General features: G+C 46.7%; 1 long non-coding RNA gene across 2 annotated transcripts in view; it reads left to right on the top strand.

Moving 5' to 3' along the window:
- The window catches only part of LOC138528837 (uncharacterized), a 70,665-nt gene that overhangs the window by 26,601 nt on the left and 19,465 nt on the right, over positions 1–24,599 (top strand). For both annotated transcript variants that reach the window (XR_011284263.1, XR_011284262.1), the window contains exon 2: positions 15,088–15,215. This is a non-coding gene — a long non-coding RNA (uncharacterized lncRNA). The remainder of the gene's footprint in view (positions 1–15,087; positions 15,216–24,599) is intronic.

The following is a 24,599-nucleotide window of genomic DNA, read 5'->3' as shown; positions in this document are numbered from 1 at the left end:
AGGCCCTTTGAGTTCTATGCTTGAAATGAAGTGAAGAGGTACACGCCTTCTATCATTTACATTGTTTTACATGACAACTTTGTCACTCAAAATGTCTATACATGGCAATATTTTGTAATTTTACAAATAAATGCCATAATATATAGATATTAACGTTCCCCTAACCATAACGGATAGGTGGAACTGACTTTCATTTCGGCAAGTTACTGCACATGCAAGCTACGGTTTTTCGCCCTTTATGTAAAAACTAACATAGATGAGAAAGTGACATTTCCTAATCAGATATCTAATTCAATAAGCCATTAGCTCCCAAACGTTCAGATTTAAAACATTTTCGGGGCAGTTAGAAACACCTTTTAGGTTGCCACAGGATTATCAACAATCATAAACTCACATACAAATGAAATCAACAGCATCATCTTGAAAATAGTTTAAAATGACATCCCTGTAAGTATCACGGTGTAAAGGTTATTTTAATGTAAGTCTATGAACACCTCACTAACATATACAATATGAAGTTTCATTTCTTCCTTTTCCTTGAAACCATGTGGTCCAGAGCAGCTGTGCCCCAGTCTCTGGGCTCAATGTTAATTTAGCCTGCAATAAACTGATCAATCGCTCTTGTGAAGTCAAAAGCTGAGCTAAGGGATACTGCAGAGATTGTATCTCTGTCACCAGATGGTCTCTGACATCATGAGGTTGTGCTGGCATTTGCCATTTTGTCCTTGTATACTTGAGTTGACCACAATTGTGATCTAATAGTATATATTTTTAAGCATGTCACCCACCCAGGCTGGATCTGTGGTCAATCAGCCCATTGTTAATACCTAGTATGCTTGTGTCGAGGTCTCACAGAGATCTGGCTCTATATGAGGAGCCAAACAGACCTGCAATGGGGCGAAAGTACTTGAAAGATCTGCCCAGCAACCTAAAATAAATGCATGTTTTTCTTGGGGATTTACATGTTGCATCTGAAAACAAAATAGCCATTTCAATTATTGCATTCATTTTCCCAGTTCAGCATTGCATCTTTCTGTTATTGTTCAATGCACTTTGAATCAGTGAATTTTCAACTTGCTTTGCACAGTATTGGTTTATGAATGGGCATTAGAAAATGAAATCCTGCTGTTCATATTGTCATTAGCCATGTGCATATTCATCTTCAGCAACATTTTTAACTCCATGTATTTGTGACTTCAGCTGTGAAATGCACCCACCTTCCCATTCAACATGATATCCGTTTCTGTGTTGCTTAACTTTCAAGGTGCACAACATTTTGATGTGTGGCAGTTTCAAGGACAAATGCCACTTTTTGTCTCTCACCCAAAACATGTGCCTTTTCCATCTTCACATATTCCTTTTCTCAAATGCATAAATACCTGCATTTGGATTTGCTAGGAACATTTAGCAGTATTGAAGTTTTAAGGCAGGTTTTTCGTTCACCAGTGTACCTTGCCATAAGAACAATGGGCCTCATTACGAGTCCAGCTGTAACCGAGGCGGTAAAACCGCCTGGTTACCGCCGGACTCGTATAACCATTCCGCCTCCGTGATTCCCGGAATTACTGGGGCATTACAACCCCGGTTTTCCGGGAATCACGGAGGCGGAATGGTGTTAATCCCCATTCCCATTGATATTTAGCCTACTGTGACTTCTAGCTGTGACATTTAGCAGTGTTACTTAGCAGTGATATTTAGCAGTGTTACTTAGCTGTGTTATCTTACTGTGATATTCAGCCTACTGTGAGTCTTCAAATAAATTGTCAAAACAGCCTACCGCGATATTTAGTCCACTGTGACTTTTAGCTGTGATATTTAGCAGTGTTACTTAGCAGTGTTATTTAGCTGTGACACCTCGCTGTGATATTTAGCCTACTGTGATTTCTAGCTGTGATATTTAGCAGTGTTACTTAGCAGCGATATTTAGCAGTGTTACTTAGCTGTGTTATCTTGCTGTGATATTTAGCCTGCTGTGATTTCTAGCTGTGATATTCAACTGTATTACTAGCTTAGCACATCCCTCGCCCTCATGGTCTCCATACGTAGAGTCACGCTCACCATGGCCACTATCCTCCGTCTATTCCATTTCATTGCAGCAACAAACTTTCTACCACCCTTCCTCCCACACACATCACACAAAGCCTCCACTACTGCCTATCGCATTCATAATACTGGCACCCTTAGCAGCCCCTTCAGCCCTGCAGAATGGATCCAACACGTTACCTTGCCACCCACTCTACTGATACTCTGCCCAGTGAGCTCCAGAAACAAGAGACTAGGATCTCACTTCTTAAACTGCAAGACCCTCACCAGGCCTACTGGTCGGCCTCCTTCAAACAAAACCACTTCCACTCTGCCCACCACCCTTCTGGATGAGACTACAGAGCCTTAAAAAACTCCAACCTATTGCTACCTACATCCCAGCATTTGGTAGCCCCTCACCTAGCCTTTCCTACCATCAAAGGAGCCCTCATCAATACACGGTCACTAGTTGCACATGCACTCGATATTGCTGCTCTAATCTCAACTAATTGCCTAGACATCCTCGCCATCACTGAAACCTGGCTGCACCAGACAACAGGCCCTGCCCTCTCTCTAGCTCTCCCTGGGGGTTACACCATCATCAGGTCAGACAGACACTGGCAAAGGAGGGGGAGTAGCTTTCATAGCCAAAACCCACCTTGGTCTTAGAGCCGTTTCCCATGTCTGCCTCCCATCAGCATAACTCCCCCTCTCAGCAACCTGTACGATCCTATTGCATCTAATCTACCGACCCCCAGGGTCCATCTCCTCTTTTGAGGAAGACATTACAGACCTTCTGAATCAAAATACCAAACCAGACTCTCAAATTATCCTGCTTGGAGACTTCAATTTAGGCCTGCACGACCCTAACGACACTAACGCTACTTCTGTGGACAATTCTATATCACAGTTGGGTTTCAAACATCGTATCCAGGGGCCCACGCACAACAAGGGCAGAACGTTGGACTGGCTGGCAGACCTCAATTGCTCTACCACAATTCTCCAGAATGGACCCAAAACATGGTCAGACCATCATTGCATCTCTTTCTCCATTCAGGAGACTGCACCCCCTAATCCCAGTTCCACCATTGCCCCTCCAAATCTATCTAGAAATAACCAGAACATAACGCTTCAAAACCTACGACCTCTGCTCCATGCTATCCTGGATCCACCCAACTACAACGACCTTGACTCAGATAAACTGGTTGACATAAACAATGGGGCTTATTCCAATACCCGCGGAGCCGTGCCGGTATAACAGGCACGGCTGCCGTCAGTATAATTTCTTTTCTGGCGCCCACGAATGGGCAATTACCAAGTAATTTTTACCAAATAAATTACGGCCCGCCAGACCCGGTAATTGCCCATTCGCGGGCACCAGAAAGAAATGCCCCCCTTCCCATTTCAGCCCCATTGGGCTCAATGGGAATGGGGAGGACGGATGCACCGGCACCATTCAGAATGGTGCCGTTGCATCTGACATGCTCTGCTCGCGGGTGCCGGTATGCCCGACAGGTCCGACCTGGCGGGGAGGAAGGCACCCACGAGCAGAACTCATAGTTTGCCGGTCCAGTAACAACAGTATCAACAAGCTTACCGGTACCGTTGTAACCTGACCAGCAAACTTGTAATGAGGCCCAATGACATCCTAGAACTAGCCATAAACAACATCACCCCTATCAAAATAAAAAAATCTAAACCGGCAGCCCACCTTAATAAATGGTTCACGACTGAACTAAAAACCCTCTGCAATACCAAAAGAGCGGCCAAAGCCATGTTTAGAAAATCACCTACCACTCCTAACAATGCAGTGTTCGCTGTTTTGCCTCATATAAATCGGCCATCCTCAACACCAAAAAAGAGACATACAATAACAGAATCCTAAATGCAAAATCTGGTACCGAGGAGCTCTTCAGCATTCTTTGGGAACTGGAGAGGCCAGCTCCACCAACAGAAGCATGCGTCAAGGATACGCATTGGTGTGCCAAAAATCAGAAGGCTTTATCTGACAAAAATACAATGTTACAAAATAAAATAGAGACAAAAAAAAACTGTCTGGATAATAGTTCTAACACTAACATCCAGTTGGACCTTTACCCCCCTTCCTGCCTCCCTTCTTCTTCTCCTCAGTCACACCGAATGAAGTGGAAAATATCATCCTAAGCCTAAAACCGTCAAGGTGCCAGGGAGATATCTGTCCTGCCCCAGCCATGAAGGAAGGCGCCAAAGGCCTAGCCCCATTCACTGCCGTTGTGATTAACTCCTTGTTCAATGCCAGTTCAGTCCCCAACAACCTCAAGGAGGCTTGGGATATGCCCCTCCTAAAGAAAATGAACTTAGACCCCAGCATCCCGACCAATTATAGGCCTATTACTACTGTCCCGTTCCTCTTAAAAATACTGGATAGAGTGGCCTATCTCCAAATCCAAAAACACTTAGAGGATAATAACCTACTAGGTCTCTTCCAATCTGGCTTCAGACCGAGACACGGTACAGAAATGGCCCTCTTGGACTTAAAAATCCAAATGGATGAAGCCAAAGACAAAGGCAATCTGGCCACCCTTCTGCTGTTGGACCTTTCTGCAACATTTGATCTTGTCGATCACCAGATCCTTATAGAACACCTAACCACAGCCGCTGCCTATTCCACAAATGCCTTGACTTGGATCCAATCATTTCTATCTAACCGAACTACCAGGGTCTTCGCACCCTCATCCTCTGCAGTTCCAGTCCCCATCTACTGCGGAGTATCACAGCGTTCATGCGTCTCTCCGACGCTCTACAACATCTTCACAAAGCTCCTCTTTGATCGTCTTGATAACATGGGTGTCACCTGTACGAATTACGCTGACTGGTTGTTATGAAAATGACTCAAAATTGATAAAATAAATCTACCTTGAAATACAGGCATGGATGGCGGGCCACAGCCTGTGTCTCAATGATGAGAAGACAGAGCTCTTGATCATTGGATCCCAAGCATGTCTAAACAAATTTGACCCTCAGTACACGTCCTTCAACATTGACAGAAACACCATCAAAGTTGCAAAGGAGTGTCATGATGCCTACCCCCGGACCACCAGGCCAGGCCAAGCACCCCTCGGAGCAGGCATCATGCCCCCGGGTAAAAGCCCAGCGGCCCCTTATAGGGGCTCTTTGGACTCATGTTGGACAAATATAGGAAGGTGTTTTGTGCACTTACCTGATGCAGACCATGCTGCAAGATTCAGGTCTCCCTGAGACCTGAAAGGGACTATTTTTTCATCGGGACTATTTTGCCACTCGGGCGTGGCCAGGGAAGGATAATTACCTGGAACTACTTTGGGGGCTATTTAAGCCACACCCAGACAGAAGCTCACGCTTCGCGTTGTTCTGCATCCAAGCAGCTGAACGCTCACTGTGTCTGCTCCTGCATCTGGTCTCCAGCCACGCCCGCCTCGATCCTGGAACATCTGTAAGGAAAGAAGAGAAGAGAAAGGTGAAAACCAAGAATTTTATCAAACTTCTTACCTGCACTCGGAACCTTCACGCTAGCGTTCCTGAGAAAAGACTTTCATTTAAAAGCACCGCATTGCTCGCTGCAGCACCGCGCTTCACTTATCTGTCCTCGGGAGTTTTTCTGGCTCCACCGCGACTGTCTGCAGCGATCGCCACATCTCTGCGCCTAGAGGAGAGAAGAAGAGACAAAAGGTGAGCAGAAGGAACATATGAGGAAAGCCTAATTTTCCGCCATAACACTTACCGGTCTTCTGTTGGTGGACCATTCCTCACTTCGGGTCGGCGCCGCTTCGTTGGCAGGTACCGCACCCCCGCCCCTATGGGGAAAGGACAAAAGACATTACTGGAGGAATTTAAAGACATTAAGAGGGATCGCCCCCACTGCTAACTCACCTGAGTTTACCATCGGCAATTCAATCCCTCAACGCATCGGCTTCATTCTGCACCTGAAATAAAGGACAGATCACAGGTTAGGAAGGCAACAGAAAAGGAGGCTCAACACTTGAACATTTGTAATCTTCATACTTACGGCGTTTCGCTCAGAAAAGTCAAGTGGATTTTGCCAGCGCCATTCTGAAAACCAGTGAAGTAACTGGACAAACACACGCCCCTGCACCAGAAGCAGGATGGAGAGTTAATCCTTTCAAACCATAAGGTGAGCTTCAACCGGGGATTTCGGAGGAAGTTAGAGAAGAACGAAGGGGGGAAGGGGGGAGCAAGCACACTATTCTGCAGACTGTTAATCCCCTTTCTCATCTGCAGAAGGATATTCCTACGGGCCAGACAAGCAAGATTTGAGGGTCCTGTTCAGTCGGTGCTCCGAGTTCTGCGCATCACGCTCGAAGAGGCCACAGCAACCCAGACTAGACCAGCGCCTCTGTGGGAGTCAGGTGAGCGTTACAGAACGCAAAGCCTTCCTACAAATTCCCACCCAGGCGCTATGGAAACTTCTGAGACTGATCAGTTGGCCCAACTACTGGGGGAATTACGGGCCGAAGTACACCCCGCTCGTCAAGAGACTAATGCTCTCAGGAGGGAAGTGATTGTATCAAAGGAAAGAACTGATGACCTGGCTAGACAGTTTTCGCAAGGTCAAGCTGGACACATTCCTCTACCCGGTGCCGGGGGGTACCCCGCTCCTGTGGTTCCCAGTAACCCTGTGCAGATTAATCTACCTGGAAACATGCCGCTGGCCCCACCCAAACGATTCGCCGTATTCATGAATCAGTGTCGTTTGCACTTCCTATGCAGACCTGGGGCCTTCCCTAATGACCAGACCAAGGTAGCCTTTGTATTGTCATATATCAGCGGCTGTGCTGCCGATTGGTCAGTTCCACTGGTTACTCAAGATGACCCGATTCTCCGTGATTTTCAAGGATTTCAAGCAAGCATGGAAAGGTTATTTGCTCGACACTCTCAGGGGCAGGCTCTGGATGACGAACTCCTATCCCTGCGACAGGGCAATCAGGACCTCCTATCCTACATTGCAACCTTTAATAGACTAATTGTGGAAGCTGGGTGGCCAGAGGATAAAAGAATCACGTTATTTTATCGAGGTCTACGCGGAGAACTTAAAGATGTCCTGGCCCAAGTTGTAAATCCTCCCCAAGAATGCACAGAATATATAGACTTAGTGGTCCAATTGGATCACAGACTTCAAAACAGAAAAGCAGATCGGTCCAAGTTTGAGACCCGGGTGTTGGTCAAGACCCATGCTAACCCCAAGGGTGCTGATGTCTCTGAGCCTATGCAAATCGGAGGGGTTAAAGGACCTTCAACTCAAAAAGAATGTGAAAGAAGACGGCAGATGGAATTATGTCTTTATTGTGGGTCCTCTGGACACTTTCTACGAGATTGCCTGGCAAAACAGCCCAAGAAGGTGGTAGGAGCCGCTGATAAAAACCATGAAGACTCTGTTTCGGGAAACGACCACGCCCGACAAGCGTAGGGGTCCGCTAGCTGAGCTTGAAAACTAACTCTCAGACCTCGCATTTCATTGTGCCAATGGTCCTCGTAGATCCGGAACAGCCTAAGCGGTTGCATGCAATAAAGGCATACATCGATAGTGGGGCTATAGGAAATTATGTGGATCGTGAATTGGTCTCTAGGATTAACCTCCCTCTGCGTCCTAAAACCAGCAAAGATGTCATCACCACAGTCGATGGAACCGAAATTGCCTCTGGACCGGTAACACATTCCACTGCTGAGGTGACACTTATAGGTCCGGACGGCCATCGGGAGGCAGTTGTGTTTGATGTAATCAAGCCTCCACAGTTTCAGGTTATTCTCGGAATCCCTTGGTTAGAGACACATAATCCTCGAATTGATTGGCGAGCAAAGAGAATAACCTTCCCGGATTGTGCACAATCCTGCTACCCAGAAAATCTGAAGATTAGTCTAGCGTCTGTAACCTCTGTCTCCATGCAACTACCTCCGGAATACCAACACTTTCAGGACGTCTTCCAAAAGGAACAGGCCAACACGTTACCTCCCCACAGATCGTACGATTGCCAAATCGATCTGGTGCCCAGTGCACAACCCCCTTGTAGCAGGATTTATGCCCTTACTGAACCTGAGAATCTGCATTTGAGACAATATTTAGATCAATACCTAGCCAATGGTTTCATTCGTCCGTCAAAGTCTCCGGCATCCTCGGCTTTGTTCTTCGTGCCCAAAAAAGAAGGCGACCTTAGAACTTGTATCGACTACCGCGCATTGAACCAGATAACTGTTAAAAACCGTTACCCTCTGCCTCTGATCCCTGAACTTCTTGACCAGGTGAAGGACGCTTGTGTATACACCAAGTTAGATCCCCGGGGGGCTTATCATCTGGTGCGAGTAAAAGAAGGCGACGAATGGAAAACGGCCTTTCCTACAAAATATGGATTATTTGAATACCAGGTGATGTCTTTCGGGTTGTGCAACGCGCCTGCTACCTTCCAATTCTTCATGAACGATGTCCTTTGGGAACTCATCGATGTTTGTGTTGTCGTATATATCGATGACATTCTTGTGTACACCTCTTCGGAATCTGATCACAGAAAGCATGTCAGGGGCGTCCTTGAGAAATTGCGCCAGCACAAACTGTTTGCAAAGCTGGAAAAGTGCGTTTTCCATACCACCGAGGTTGAGTTTCTTGGATTCATCCTGACACCTAAAGGGGTCCGAATGGACTCACGAAAAGTGGATGCCATCCTCAAATGGCCATCACCTAGTTCGGTGAAAGGTGTCCAAAGCATGCTTGGTTTTGCTAATTTTTATCGCAGATTTATCCCGGAATTTTCACGTGTGGTACAACCCATCCCTGCACTCTTGCGAAAAAATAAACGCTTCGAATGGACCGAGGAAGCCGAACAGGCCTTTCAGGAATTGAAAGCTAAATTCACGTCCGCACCTATTTTGAAGCACCCGCGTCCCGATCTCCCTTATATAGTCGAAACCGACGCGTCCAGCTTAGCCATAGGAGCTGTCCTGTCTCAGAGAGACCCTGAAACCAACCAACTGCACCCCGTAGCATTTTGGTCCAGAAAGTTCTCGCCGCCTGAGGTAAATTATGCAATCACCGACAAGAAATTATTAGCCATTAAGTCCGCCTTTAAGCCTTGGCGGCATTATCTTCTTGGCGCCAGGCATACCATCACCGTGATCACTGATCACCGAAACTTACAATATTTAAAAACTGCCAAGGCTCAATCGTCACGTCAGCTCCGATGGGCTTTGTTCTTTGCTGAGTTCGATTTTGTAATCCCTTACCGCTCCGGCTGTAAGAATGGCAAAGCGGACGCGCTATCTCGAATAGGAATGGGAGAAATAGACACAAACTCAGAACCTGTGCCGATAATTCCCGAACAAAGAATTTTGGGGATAACCTCTTTACAAACCCTTGAAGACATTCAAGCACAGGTAAAACAACTCCTGGACTCTACAGCCTTGCAGGATTGGATCCAAAGGGGGTCTTACTTTTCGGTCAACGATGGCCTACCTTACTTCCAAGGACGCTTATTTCTGCCAGAAAAGGAATTGAAAGAACTGGTTATTTCCCGTCATCCTGATACCCTGATGGAAGGACATCCTGGCATTGCCAAAGCTGAGGAAAAAATTAAACGACAATTCTGGTGGCCTTCCTGGCGAAAGGATATTAAATCTTTTGTGATGTCCTGTGGAGTTTGCGCCCAAAACAAAGGTGAAAAGACAAAACCCGCCGGTCTTCTTCAGCCTTTAGACATTCCACCAGCACCTTGGCACACCTTGTCACTAGATTTTATCACGGACCTGCCCCCTTGTAATGGATACAATACTATTCTGGTTGTGGTGGATTTATTTTCCAAGATGGCCCATTTTATTCTGTTGAAAGGATTACCTTCAGCTTCTGTCCTAGCCAAGGAATTTCTCGAAAATATCATCCGTTTGCATGGATTCCCGTCCATACTAGTCTCCGACCGGGGAAGCCAGTTTATTTCTCATTTTTGGAGAAAGTGTTGTCAACTGGCACAAATCGACGTAAGACTCTCAACCAGCCACCACCCACAGACCGATGGTCAGACAGAGAGAACGAACCAGACCCTTGAACAATACCTACGATGTATGTTGCACCAATCGGAGGGTAATTGGAAGGATATTTTATGGGTGGCCGAATATGCATACAATAACTCGGTACACTCTGGAACTGGACAAAGCCCCTTTTGTACCCTATATGGACATCACCCTCGTACTTCAGACCTGGACTCACCTCTGAGCCTTGAAATGCCCGCAGTGGACCATTTGCATTCCACGATAACTCAAGCCTTCAAGGATGCAACTGCACTTTGGCAACAAGCGAAAGGGAAATACAAAAAGAATGCGGATCTGCATCGGAGTGAGGCGCCTCCATACCAAATAGGAGATCAAGTATGTTTGGCTACCTAACAGTTATTGCTCAAGGGACCTCGAACTTTTAATCCAAGGTATTTGGGCCCTTACTCGATCAAAGCTATAATTAACCCAGTGGCAGTCAAGCTCGATCTACCAGCTAACATGCAGATTCACCCCGTTTTTCATGTGTCACTTTTGAAACCAGTGCAACCAGGAACCAGATTAATAAAGCCACCAGAACCAATCCAGATAGATGGGGGGCCTGAATTCGAGGTGAAGAACATTTTGGATTCTAAAATCTCAAAATCAAAACTTTTCTATCTAATTGATTGGAAAGGGTACGGGCCTCAGGAAAGGTCTTGGGAACCCAGCGACCACGTACATGCACCTCGGCTGGTAAAAAGGTTCCATCGGAATTTCCCAAACAAACCGAAACCTCCAGAGGGAACGACCTTGGGAGGGGCCTTTGGGGGACTGCTGTCATGATGCCTACCCCCGGAGAACCAGGCCAGGCCCAGCACCCCCGGGAGCAGGCATCATGCCCCAGGGTAAAAGCCCAGCGGCCCCTTATAGGGGCTCTTTGGACTCTGTCCTGGCGCTGTTGGCGCCAGGCTCATGTTGGACATCAGTCCTGGCGCCATAGGCGCCAGGCTCATATAGGAAGGTGTTTTGTGCACTTACCTGATGCAAACCATGCTGCAAGATTCAGGCCTCCCTGAGACCTGAAAGGGACTATTTTTTCATCGGGACTATTTTGCCACTCGGGCGTGGCCAGGGAAGGATACTTACCTGGAACTACTTTGGGGGCTATTTAAGCCACGCCCAGACAGTAGCTCACGCTTTGCGTTGTTCTGCATCCAAGCAGCTGAACGCTCACCGTGTCTGCTCCTGCATGTGGTCTCCAGCCACGCCCGTCTCGATCCTGGAACATCTGTAAGGAAAGAAGAGAAGAGAAATGTGAAAACCAAGAATTTTTATCAAACTTCTTACCTGCATCCGGAACCTTCACGCCAGCATTCCTAAGAAAAGACTTTCATTTAAAAGCACCGCGTTGCTCGCTGCAGCGCTGCGCTTCACTTATCTGTCCTCGGGAGTTCTTCTGGCTCCACCGCGACTGTCTGCACCGATCGCCACATCTCTGCGCCTAGGGGAGAGAAGAAGAGACAAAAGGTGAGCAGAAGGAACATATGAGGAAAGCCTAATTTTCCGCCATAACACTTACTGGTCTTCTGTTGGTGGACCATTCCTCACTTCGGGTCGGCGCCGCTTCGTTGGCAGGTACCGCACCCCGGCCCCTATGGGGAAAGGACAAAAGACATTACTGGAGGAATTTAAAGACATTAAGAGGGATCGCCCCCATCGCTAACTCACCTGAGTTTACCATCGGCAATTCAATCCCTCAACGCATCGCCTTCATTCTGCACCTGAAATAAAGGACAGATCACAGGTTAGGAAGGCAACAGAAAAGGAAGCTCAACACTTGAACTTTTGTAATCTTCATACTTACGGCGTTCCGCTCGGAAAAGTCAAGTGGATTTTGCCAGCGCCATTCTGAAAACCAGTGAAGTAACTGGACAAACACGCGCCCCTGCACCAGAAGCAGGATGGAGAGTTCATCCTTTCAAACCATAAGGTGAGCTTCAACCGGGGATTTCGGAGGAAGTTAGAGAAGAACGAAGGGGAGAAGGGGGGAGCAAGCACACTATTCTGCAGACTGTTAATCCCCTTTCTCATCTGCAGAAGGATATTCCTTTTTATCAAACTTCTTACCTGCATCCGGAACCTTCACGCCAGCATTCCTAAGAAAAGACTTTCATTTAAAAGCACCGCGTTGCTCGCTGCAGCGCCGCGCTTCACTTATCTGTCCTCGGGAGTTCTTCTGGCTCCACCGCGACTGTCTGCACCGATCGCCACATCTCTGCGCCTAGGGGAGAGAAGAAGAGACAAAAGGTGAGCAGAAGGAACATATGAGGAAAGCCTAATTTTCCGCCATAACACTTACCGGTCTTCTGTTGGTGGACCATTCCTCACTTCGGGTCGGCGCCGCTTCGTTGGCAGGTACCGCACCCCGGCCCCTATGGGGAAAGGACAAAAGACATTACTGGAGGAATTTAAAGACATTAAGAGGGATCGCCCCCATCGCTAACTCACCTGAGTTTACCATCGGCAATTCAATCCCTCAACGCATCGCCTTCATTCTGCACCTGAAATAAAGGACAGATCACAGGTTAGGAAGGCAACAGAAAAGGAAGCTCAACACTTGAACTTTTGTAATCTTCATACTTACGGCGTTCCGCTCGGAAAAGTCAAGTGGATTTTGCCAGCGCCATTCTGAAAACCAGTGAAGTAACTGGACAAACACGCGCCCCTGCACCAGAAGCAGGATGGAGAGTTCATCCTTTCAAACCATAAGGCAGTGGTCTTCAAACTTTTTTGGCCAGGGCCCCCCTGAGCAAAATTTGGGCAGGTCGGGACCCCCCAGAAATGCCAAATGGACAGTATATATTGCGCGCCGTCACCTGCTCCCAGCAAAGTCGCTGGGCTCCCTCATCCCACTCCTACCCAGTCGCTGGTCTCTTCCCCACCCCATCACACACCCAGGGCTCTCCCCACTCTGCTCCCATCACTATCCCATGGTTCCCGCCCATTGTGCTCCCACCATAGTCCCTCGGTTCCCCCATCCCGTTCCCAACACAGTCTGAGGGCCAGTGGCGGCTGGTGAATCTTTTTTAAGTGGAGGGGCATTAAGGGGAGGTTCGGGGGGGTTTCCCCCTGTGAATTTTTTTTTAAATAATGGGTTAAAATGTTGCATTGTAGAGCATACTTTTAACAAAAAATGGGTAAATAGCCAAACAGTTTGCAATTGTTGCTGGGAGTCCAGGGGGCAGGCATTGATATTTTATTTCTATCGCGCTCGTACACAAGTGTTTCAGAGCGTGACAAGGCAAGGGAGGGGAACAGAGGAGAATAAAACAGCGATCTTACTAAGCCCAGTGACATTGAGAACGCGCAAGTGTGAGGGGAAAAGTGCATGGAAGGGGGGAGAAGTGGAAAGTGCGAAGCAGAGGAGAAACAGATAAATAACAATAAATAAATAATAAAGGCAACAAACAGTGGTAGTGCAGCCAGCAATTTGCAAGTGCTACGTTTAAGGCAGCAGACAGGGTAGGTCTGATAAGTGCAGGAAGAAAGATGGTTCTCCTCAAGTTTTAGAGTGGCAGGGCGCTGTTCCAGAGGGAGGCCCCAGCTGAAGACGGAGATCTACCCCCAGCTCGTTTCTTTGATAAACGACTGACCCTGAGGGAGTTGGAGGTAGAGGAGTGAAGAGCTCGAGAGGGGAGGTATTTGCGGAGGAATAGCTGAAGGTATTTTGGACCGAGGCCCCAGAAAGCCTTGTGGACAAGGCAGAGGGTTTTGAATGATAGATGTCCGGTAAAAAGATACCATCCCTGTCCCCTGGGCCCCACTGGTCCTAACACAATGAACATGATTATGTGTATATGCAAGGCGCTGCACATTCATACAGCAATCACTCTATCATTCACATGAGCATCCATCACCATACACTCACTCATAACGCATCCATACACATGTTTAAATAAAAACAATGAACATAAACGTACCTTCTGCATTGGCCTGTGTGTGGGTGCTGCTCCAGCTGCTCTGTCCGTATGTGCGAGGAGGCGCAGGAGCTCCCCCTCGGACATACAGACATGCAGTGCCCCAGCCAGCATTTCCAATGAGCTATGCAATGCTGGCGAAGCAAAACGCCCCAGCACTTGCATGGCTCAGTGAGCATGTGCGGCTGGGGAACTAAACTGAACTGTCAAAGGGAAACAGTGTTTCCCTTTGACAGTTCAGCCAGCCCAGGAGCACTCCATTAGCTGGATAAAGCAGCTGAGGGAGTGCTCACTGTTTCACTGGGCTGGCTCCTTAGCTCCTCCATAATGGGTGAGGGGCCACTATGCAGTTAGTAATGTTGACCATTGTTGCTGAATATATCACAATTTACTTACATTTTAACACAAAGCACCCCTTTGGGTACTATTGAAACAGTGGGCTTCATAACTACTCTGGCGGTAGCTGTGCCGGTAAAACCGGCACGGCTGCCACTGGAGTTGCATCCGGGTCTGGCACCCGCGAATGGGCAATTACTAGGTCATGCCGAGTTAGGCGAACATGATAATTGCCCTTTCGAAGGTGCCGGTAGATCCCCATTCCCATTTGAGCCCCATATGGCTCAAATGGGAAGGGGGAGCTCGGATGCACCGGCACCGTTAATAACGGTGCCGGTGCATCCGACGAGCTGAGGTCAGACCTGGCGGGGGCTGTCAAGCACCCACGAGCACAACTCTTACTATGGCGGAACGGTAGCAACGGTGCCGGTAGCTTACCAGCACCGTTGTTACTGGTCCGCCATAGTAGTAATGAGGCCCAGTCTGTGACTAAAGGAATGAATATCCATTTACAACTGTGGGCCACTTTTTCATTGTTGCCTGAGACAGTTTCATGCTTCAGCCCGCCCATGTAGGCCACCCCTGCCCATTTCTTCCAATCTAAAAAAAAAAAAAAAAAAAAAAATTCTTTTTTCATGCTGAGCTCTCAGGGCCCCCCTGGGATCAACCGGGGATTTCGGAGGAAGTTAGAGAAGAACGAAGGGGAGAAGGGGGGAGCAAGCACACTATTCTGCAGACTGTTAATCCCCTTTCTCATCTGCAGAAGGATATTCCTACGGGCCAGACAAGCAAGATTTGAGGGTGCTGTTCAGTCGGTGCTCCGAGTTCTGCGCATCACGCTCGAAGAGGCCACAGCAACCCAGACTAGACCAGCGCCTCCGTGGGAGTCAGGTGAGCGTTACAAGGAGGTCAAAACATTAGAAGTATATCTAGACTCTACTCTCTCATTGAATAAACAATTAAGCGCCACTGCCTCTACTACTGCTTATACCAATAAGATGATTAATGCCTGCAAATCATAACTGTCCCCCAACAGTTGCATCATGTTAGCCAGGGCTCTAGTCTTATCAAAGTTGGACTATTGTAATACTCTTTTCTTAGGCTCCTCAGAACGGAATCTTAATAGACTACAGGTCGTACAGAATAACATCCTGAGATCAGCGCTAAACATCCCCAGGTCTAACCATATATCAAGCATTAGACAGGATGTGCACTGACTCCCTGTGTGCGATAGAATCTTGCTCTGCACTCTAGTTATCACTCATAAATGTTTGTCAAACTCTGCCCCTAAATCTCTGTCGGACAAAGTCTCTAGAAATCAACCAGCCAGACCCACTAGATCTTTCTACTCGCGCTGCCTCAATATCAAGACATACAAACTGAAGGCGACGGGAGGAGCCAGCTTCCCAGTTCTGGCTGCCAAAGGCTGGAACTCTCTCCCTCTTACGATTAGAGCTGAACCTTCCTTCTGGTCCTTCAGAGCCTACGACGATCACCTTATTATACTATTTGCCAGTATTTTGCTCTCACATAATTTTCCCTGTAGGTTTCCACTCTCCTATGGGGTGGGCCTCCTGCAACAAAGCCCCAGAACATCTTGGAATCTTTGTTGGAGACGGCTAGAAGTTCGTCCCATGCTTCATTCTCCAAAAAATCTTTCCTGAGTTCTACTGACCTTTTATAATTTGCCTAGCCCTAATGACTTCTCCCCTGGTGCTGTCCTTATTTCTTAGAATCCCCTTTAGATTACACAAGTCATAAAATCAACTGGATGGCCTCCTTTTACTATGCTTATAATTATACTGGAATTGGTCATTCAAAGACCTCCACAGTTCTTCTGAACTGAGAATAATCCGATTTGAATGAATATCCTGGTTAAGAATGCACAGGATGTGTTTCAAATGACTAGACATCACTTTGTTTTGGGCCGCTATTGGGTCACACTTTGCCCATTTTATCTTGTTACAATGTGGGTTAATTTCACATAAATCCAACTGTGATAGGACAACAGCATCTTGTCTTAACACCAGCCTCAGAGTGAAATGGTCACTTACAATTTCCTGTGAAACCTTAAAATCCTCGATTCAATGCCAATGTTGGATGTGCATGCAAAGATAATCAATAGTTGATGACCCCTGGGTGCTCACAAATGTAATTTTACCAGGGATATTGGAGTGTGTGTGTCAATTCAAAGAACTTAATCCCCATTCCATAAGCTACATGTTCACTTGTAAACCCCTACCAGACACACAATTGTCGAGAATCTGCAGGCAGGCAATCCCATATGCAAAATCTTCACCCACATCAACAAGGTCAGTTGGAATCCCATTACCCAGTTTCACATTTAAGTCGGCAAGACCAAAACCGTGTGCTTGTTCAAAAGTTCTAAGATGGTAGACTCAAGCAAATCTTTTATTGCCCTGAGCCGATTGACTTCTGAGGCATATGGGCTATTATAGAAATTAACCAACAACAATGTACCCCCCATTCAGGAGTCACAATGACATATTGAATACTATAGAGGGTTCACTTCCCTCACCCCAATGTAATAGTTTAAGGATGATTTGATCAAGGTTGCCACCCCCCCATATCCGTAACCTCTTTTGTTCTTGAACGCTGGGGTTAAGAGTAAGACAAATCCATCCAGGCATACAGGTTCCACAACCCAAGTTTCCTGTAAATAAATGATGTTCTGTGACCACATATATGACACTAGGTCAATCCTCTCAAGTTTGGACTCCGCTATGTTCCAACTGAGGTTTATGACCACGTTCTCTAAGGAGTGCGCAGACATTTCTCCAACCTGCTGAGAGCCCTCATCTGACCCCGAGGGGTTTTGAATTCCCAACTCTGGGGCCTCTAGTCAGTCCAATTCTTCAATACCTGACAGTGTCTCAAAGCGGGTCGCTGTAATGACTGCCCAACTCTCATTCTGGGCGCCACTTGCACCTATACTAGGTGGGTAAATTACCCCTCGCCTCCCTCTTACCACCTCTCACTCGACCAGCATTGAACTTGGGGAAAGAGTATGCGAGGGTGATAGAAGGCAGCAAGAGGAAGGAATTTACTCACGTTGCTAATGCTCTTCATGGTATATCTAGCTGGGCCGAGCGTGGAGACTAAATAGTCCAGCATGGCTGGTGTTACTACTGTAACTATCACACAGTCACCCTCTCGCTGTTTAGCAGCGTTACCTATCTACGATGCCCTTCTTGGCATCAGGATGCCTCGAGGATTGATCTTCATACCAGGTAAGTGAGTGTTAATCCAGTGTGAGGTTTGTACATTAGTGAGATTGTTGTCTCCTCCACCCTTTCCACCAAAGTTGGGACGCCCGTAACTCCCACCAGTGGTGCAGCTTCAGGCAGGGGATCAATTACAACTTGAACTGCCTGCGGTGCCGATGTACTTAAGGGTGCAACCGGTTTAGGAAATGTGCGTTGTTTTTGTTCTTTGGACCCTATTACCTCGTTCCTCTGTGATCCAACCCTATTCTGGTGAATGTGCATGGGGTCTGCTGGCCTTATAAGCTTCATGCTCTCCTGGGGCTCAGTCTGGAGTTCAGACTGTGCCTCAGTAACAACTCGAGCTGCCATGTCCCTGCCAATGGCCTCACTGCAGGTGAACACCACCAGGCCTAGACTGTCCCAGCGGGACACCAGCAGTTTCCCTGGTAGGCCTCGGGTCATAGGGCCTCTTTTCTTGGGGGAGGAAGGATACATACATTGGTGCGCATTGTGATGATTCTGCCCATGCCTTGGCGGGTCGCACATGCGCATTGTTGGGGGCACAAAACCACACATGACCTAGTTTGCTTGGCAGGCCCCTCAGGATCTGACACAGCCATGTGAAGGTCCTCTTGTGAACGGAAGCAGCCTGGAACTGAAGGCGAGCCCCGGGGAAACAAGCATAGGTGCAATGGGCCGGCCTGAGGAGCCAACTGGCAGCTCCATGTGTCCCTGCTCATGTTGCTCTCCCTGCACACCAAGGGTAAGACCATAAAGCGTGCTGTTTGCCCTGAGCCTGCGACGAGGTACCCCCACTACGACAGCTTTATTATACATGTGATAAATCTGCAAATACGGGCGTCCTTTGTTCTACGTAACGGCTCACTGTAGCAAACTTTAAATCGGGAGCTTGCTCGATGTGTAAAGCCAGTTTGCGCAGATAATCACAGTACATCTGGCAGAATAGTTTTCTTTGTTACAAACTGATCAAATGCAAATTGTATTTAAGAGCTGTTCTTTAATTATAGAAGTGGGTATGCGCTGTGGCGTTGGGTAGCAGCACACGGCACGCACACCAGGGGGTAGATTTGAGGCGACAAAAATGTACACCAAAGACCAACATTAGCACTGTGGTGGCAATCCGTGGGCTAAGAAACGTGTGTTGTCTATCAAAAATGCAGTGCACGTTTAGGAGTTTACCTACGTTGTTGCAATTGGGACGAAGCGTATTTAGTTTGCGTGGTCAAACGTACGTACACGGAGAGCGCGCTTTCTTGAGGTGTTCGTTTTATGCGGATCCTTCTAACGGAAATCCATGAAGCCAATCTGCTAGAAACGGCATCTGTGCTGCCCGAGGCTGCCTGTGTTTCTATGTGGTCTTCTATTAAAGTGTGCATGGAAAACAACAATATCTTATAGCTAATATGATCCTATTGCTCTGACTATTACTCTATTCAATTCGGTAGGTGTGGCATGCAGTAACACAGTTTAAGCTTTAGTAAGGGGAACCTGTAGCCTTTCTTAAGAAGAAATAGCGGTACGAAAATGCAAAAGGAAAGGTGATACATAACATAACCATCAATGTACACCTTCAGCTTTTCTAAGGACATGAAATATGTCACGCATTACCATAACTGGTGACCTCACACTTAAATATGCTCACTGGTGCTGTGCAGGGACCCACTGCCCTCACAGTCTCTGTACTGCATTGCCCGTTTACAGGCAATAAGGGTATGGGCGAACACTCTAGTCAATAGCCCACACCTTTTAGTGTTGTAACACGAGTCCTCCAACAGGGAAATGTTTTCCTAGCTTGAACTTTAAATCGAGAGACATTGGGGAGGGAGAATAACATCAGGCATATTTCAATTTTCTGACTAGAATGAGTGGTAAATGCCGCTAAATGTTTGTAATGTCAGTGCCATGGTAGTCCAACCAAGCCTACGCATTCCTCTATTGCTTATGGGACTGGTGGGAGATTTCTAGAAAATGGCAGCCTTGGCGACCTTACTTCTGGACGATCTGCTCTTGCAAGTTACACTTCACCAGCTGGTGGTTCCAGGACCAGTGATCTATATTAACCTGCACCTCCATTGCTACTATCATTCATGGTTTCCATTAAAATGAATGCCGGATCCCAAAGATTTGGGGCCAGTTAAAGTAAAAAGACCAGGAAACTTGATTATGCAACCCTTTTGCTTTGTTAAATTTGGCTTGGGCAAACAACATTTGGTTAACCACTATTTTTGTGTATCCAGCATTATCTTTCTATCAATCCGGTTTTCCTTGTACTTATAAAGAGGCCAACACACAGGTGTTTAGTGGCTTTAATAGAGATTGAGGTAACTTGATTTCAATGTTTCCACTGAAGCATGGCTTCCTTTGGTGCTCTTTTTTGCGTCACTGAGCCCTGTTAGGCTGTGTTATGTTATTGGGTCTGGCTGTGCCCAAAACACCTTTCATGATTCCATTACCAACTTTAGGATAGGGATATGTAGGCAATGGGGATCTTAGCCCGCCGCTTAAAACAGGGTCCTCATCAGAATTATCCGACAGATTTTCAACTAGAAAACACTACTTTTTTAACTAAAAAAAGGACTTCGGGTTGTGAAAAGATCCTGAAGCCAGCAGCCGGAGGAACTCCCACTCTCCTCTGTCTTTTATCATATTCATGGGAGGAGGATCCCACCCTCACCCACTACATTTGCAATACGCTTAATTAGTTTCCATCTGATAGTGTTGAAGTCACGTTTTCCTAGTGAATGACTTCAGGGTTATTCCCTTTTTGTTTTCTGGTTATAAGTCCCCTTCGCCGTACTTTTGCTCTGGGGGTGTTTCCCCATTTACTGTGCCATACCCCTCCCTACCCAGTTTCCCTGCTCCTCAGCATTTCCTGTATTTACTTGTGAGGTTCCCCATCTCCCACACCCTCCACCAGCGAACCCCAAGCCCCAGCTGCGCAAATGCACATAAAATCCCTCTCTAGCGCCTTAACAACATACAATTGCCCCCAGATTTGGCCCAGATTCTGGTGCCTAAGTGCTCCAGTGAGACGAGTCTTTAGGGGATTTGAGAGTTTTTATGGCTAGCATGCACGTTCTGGGGGGTTATGTACTGCGGAGGGGCCCCAAATGTGGCCCTTTATTGATGGTGGGCATGACTTGTGACTTGACGTTAGTTAGGCCCATGGGCGCTCTGTTTGCTCCGGGTTAGTTGGCACTTCAGAGGGTGTCAACGTTTGCCAGCGGGAAGGGTAGGCACCGGAGTGGGTGGTCAATGCAAAAACATAAGTCACAGTTTTGTATATCCAACGATCCGTCTGTCCAATGTAGCCTCGCTTTGTTTTTTGATTAAACATCTATTGTTTACTTTGCGCAATGTAAAAATCACACGCAAAAATCGAGATTGTAAGTGCAGTGTAGCTCACTTTTACAAGTGCAGTGCCTCGTGCGATGTAAAAACTGGCGGCTTAATCTACTCCCACCTCCCACTGACTTCACAGCTCCGGAATAGACTGGGTGTTCACAAGGGGCGGGGAGGGGGCATGGTGGAGGGGAAGCTTCAGGCAGTGTTTTCACTAGAAAGTGGCGCCCAGACCTTTCAACTATGACAAATTCCCCGAGGGTGCCCTGACATTGAAATACCGATTCTTCGGAAAGCTTCCTTTGCAGGGCAGTGCAGTGGGTGAATGTTTTGCAAGTTTGCAGCAGGAAACAGGCAATCGTTTTAACAACAATGCAGGGTAAAATGTGGGCTGGACACATCAATTGGGCCACGCGAGAGCTGTTTTTCTGGTTGAAATGCGGCTTGAAAAGGTTGCAAATTGTTTTGAATTTAAACAGTTTATCTTTCAACTCATGTAGCTTAAGAGGGCACGTGCTGTGGTTTATTCAGCCGAATAATTTCCTCAGGAGAAATGCGACCTCGCTACATTTGTTATCGAAGCAGGGGGGCTTTAGATGCATTCTGGACACTTTATGGTGCTGGGTGCTTTTCTCTAGTCTAGTTAGTTGGTGCCACAAGGACGTCGACTGGCACGTCCTTAGCAGTTAATAGGTTTAAAGACAAATGCCAAACATTCCATAGATTGTTGGTGATGTCAAAAGGTGGACTCTTATGTTACATTCATGTGCTGCCCTCGGGTACAGAATGTCAGCGAAATATAAACCAACCAGTGGCGGATTGGCCTGTAGGGAACTCTGGTGATTTCCCAGTAGGCCTCTGAGCCCTGCACCATCATGGCCCCCTTTTGTGTAGGGATTTCCACATTTTCTCATAGAAAAAAAGGTGGCGCTTCCTGATAATGTCTACTATGGGGCCACTTATAACATTATTTCCAGTGCCTCTCTATGTTCCCAGCCCACCCCTGGAAAACACCTGTTTGAGATCCAGGACATCTTTCTTCATCCCTCTAATAAAATCATCTAGGATGCTCAAAGAAATATTGAGGGAGTTTTTTAGTGATGAAATACCGTTCAATACAGGGGCCAGTTTCTTATCTAAGACTTCTTCCAGGATTTTAAAATGACTGTATACTGAGTCCATGCTGTTATCTCCCTGTCATGACAATGAATGCAACTCTACTCTCAGTGCCACTCTCTATGGCGCTCTCTCTGTCTAACACTGGATATAACAGCGGAAAATCTAACAGGTGCTCTGCTGCAACCCTCAAGGACGGTCACTCATATGTACACAAAGAGACCCCCTCTGTGGGGCTGAGGTTGGGTTGGGATGAGACTGTTAATATGCCCTCCAGATCACGTGTATTGGTTGATGCTACTTCAATCGCCCTCTCAGTATTCAAAATTCACTCTTCAATTTTCCCTGCCATTTGTTTTAAATATTCATTCAGGGTGGTTTGGTGGGAGGTAAGAGCCCCTTGCGTCTTTGGGCCAATTTGGCTCTGTTCGCTCTTGCTCTCAGCCGGGAGAAGATCCCTTGCCTTGCGTTTAGTCATAGTAGGTCCCGTACTCAGTACACACCCACCAGGATATACCAGAACAACCCGTTAGCAGATTAATCCACTTGAACAGGTGTTTATATATGAGTCTACAGGAGCCAATCGGGCCTACCGAGAAAGCAGAGCAACACAGGTACCCAACTGCGCAGCTGCACAGCTCAGCAGCACGTGCACACCAGGGTAAACCAAAGCTGACCGGGCCCAGACAGGCCTAGGGCCCTTAAAGAGGGATCTAGTGAACAAACGGATCGGTCCGTTCTAGACAAAGGGTAGATAGATTATACAAATTCTATTAAATAAACAGATTGCACAAAAGTGTGCAACCTTGAAAACTCAGGTGTACAAACTATGCAAATATGTGCAAACCTGCATGTATTGATGTACAATAACATACAATAGCAGCAAACATTGTTAACATTGATAAAAACCCCTAAAAAATATAACAAATGTAAATAAAGTTCCTGAAAAATAATGATCCATGATAACAAATTCATAGAAGTGTTTTAAAATTTATAAAAGCTTTGCATACTGAAAAGAGTGATCGGTGTGGCATTCCCTGCAATAAAATGAGATAATAAAGTTATATTAAATTAGACCAGTGATATGCAATCCAATGTTGATCAGCCAGCCACGTCAGTAATTATTTCAACAGTTAGGTTACTTGGGTGTTAATAAGAGGTCATAGGAGTTTCAATAGTGTGGGTTCTGGTACCATACCATGTCGGGCAGTGGCAGATAACAGGATGCAGAGAACAGGAAATAATTATGTGAGGTGCCCAAGGCATGCCTGAATGGCTTGAGGGGCTTCCCTAGTCTGTCTACCCACATGCCCCCCCGGGCCACCTGACAATCAGGGGAGGGACAGGTGCTGAGGCCTCATGACAAAAATCGACCAGTTTGTAAATGCCTGAGAAACACGACCAATCCCCTCCTTAAAGGAGGAGATAGCCTGCATAAAGGGAAGACAGCTGTGTAGATAGATTTTATTGATGATATTTTCACCTTGTATATGATAGAGGTGTTTTTTATGTGTTGGTAGAGTAGCAGTTAGAATTGTTTGAGCTAAGTATGGTTTAGATTGAGTTTGTGTATTGTTGGTGTGAATTCAGAAGGGATTTTGTTGATATCGTAAAGTGTTGGGAGGGAAAAGGGTACATGAACGGGAGAAGAAGAGTGAGAGTGTGGTAAAACAGCGATTGTTGAATTTGTGGTGAGTTGGATTCTGTTATTTTAATGTCGGACACCCCCATTGTTCATTTGTGTAAATCACTTCCCCAATAAAAATGAAAGATGTGCAGTGGGTTAAAGACACGGCTGGCAAAATGGTCCAGCTGTGGACTCAAGAAGGGACACACTCAAGGCATCTGCTGCAGCATATGTACACATATCTACATGTCACACACAAGGAAAAGACATTACAAAGCAGACTAAGCATACAATAATTGTGAAAAATGTTTGAGGAAGAGGAACAAGTAAAGAAAGAGAATACAGGTGGAAGAGAAATGATGGGTGTGTGAGGCCCACAGTGCCTTCTCCCCTTCAACCACGTCCTCCATATTCATCTGTGCCAGGATTATATCCATTGCAAGCTGATGCAGGTTATAGCAGTCCTCGATATGTGGCCCCCCGAAGCCGGAGATGAAATAAAGGAGAGAGAAAAGGAAAGTGATGCCAGACGTACATTAGCAGCCCAAATAGAAAATGACAAATGGTGCAGCTTGGGATGAAGAGAGTGAAGAACATAAGGGGAGGAGAAAAAGAGGCTGCAGTAACACCAGACAAATGAGTGGGAAGACAGATATTGTTTAAAATAGATGGACAAAAGACTGACAATGAAAACATGAAGGCCGTGGAGAGAGAGGATGAATAGGGGAGGAGAGATCAGTACCAGAGAGAAGTTAATAGTAGCATTAGTAGAGGTGTGACAGAGGACAGAGAACGAGAAGGAAGCATGAAGGGGACCGCACATGATGTTGGTAGAAACACAATAGATGAAATTGAGATAGGAGTGTATGTGAGAGAAGGAATCTGCAGCGTACTGCAGGGAGAAATAGAGGAGGAGGAAGAACAGTGGGAGGGTCAAGGGGA

Source organism: Ambystoma mexicanum, chromosome 1q (genome assembly GCF_040938575.1).
Source record: "Ambystoma mexicanum isolate Mex_15411 chromosome 1q, UKY_AmexF1_1, whole genome shotgun sequence".
Taxonomy (NCBI): domain Eukaryota; kingdom Metazoa; phylum Chordata; class Amphibia; order Caudata; family Ambystomatidae; genus Ambystoma; species Ambystoma mexicanum.
The sequence above is the reverse complement of the archived record's forward strand: the minus strand, read 5'-3'. Positions and strand labels throughout refer to the sequence as shown.